Raw genomic sequence first — 808 nt, forward strand, 5'->3', positions numbered from 1 at the left:
GAGGCTATAGCACTACCCAAGACTAGAGAACAATGGATTGTTTTTGGAGTGTCCTTCTCTTAGAAGAGCTGCTTACCATAGCTAATTACCATAGCCTATTACGACAACCTGCCTTCAGAATCTTGAAGTTGTCCTACGTCACAGTCCACTGAATGAGAAAAGTAACCTAGGTAGTAGGTTGGCCAGGGCTCCAGCCACCCGTTGAGATACTACCGCTAGAGAGTTATGGGGTCTATTGACTGGCCAGACAGTACTACATTGGATCCCTCTCTCTGGTTACGGTTCATTTTTCCTTTGCCTACACACACAGCGAATAGTCTGGCATATTCTTTACTTATTATCCTCTGTCCTCTTACTGTAAATCTGACAACACTGAGATTACTATACAATTCTTCTTCACCCAAGGGATTAACTACTGCACCATAATTGTTCAGTAGCCACTTTCCTCCTGGTAAGGGTAGAAGACACTCTTTAGCTTTGGTAAACAGCTCTTCTAGGAGAAGGACACTCCATAACCAAACCATTGTTCTCTAGTCTTTGGTAGTGCCATAACCTCTGTATCATGGTGTTCCAGTCTTGGGTTAGAGTTCTCTTGCTTGAGGGTACACTCATGCACTCTGTTCTGCCTTGTTTCTCTTCCTATTGTTTTGTTAAAGTTTTTATAGTTTATACAGGAGATATTTATCTTAATGTTACGCCTCTTAAACGTTTTATTTTTCCTTATTTCCTTTCCTCACTGGGTTATTTTCCCTGTTGGAGCCCCTGCGCTTATAGCATCCTGCTTTCCCAACTAGAGTTGTAGCTTAGA

Source organism: Palaemon carinicauda, chromosome 30 (assembly GCF_036898095.1).
Source record: "Palaemon carinicauda isolate YSFRI2023 chromosome 30, ASM3689809v2, whole genome shotgun sequence".
Lineage (NCBI taxonomy): Eukaryota > Metazoa > Arthropoda > Malacostraca > Decapoda > Palaemonidae > Palaemon > Palaemon carinicauda.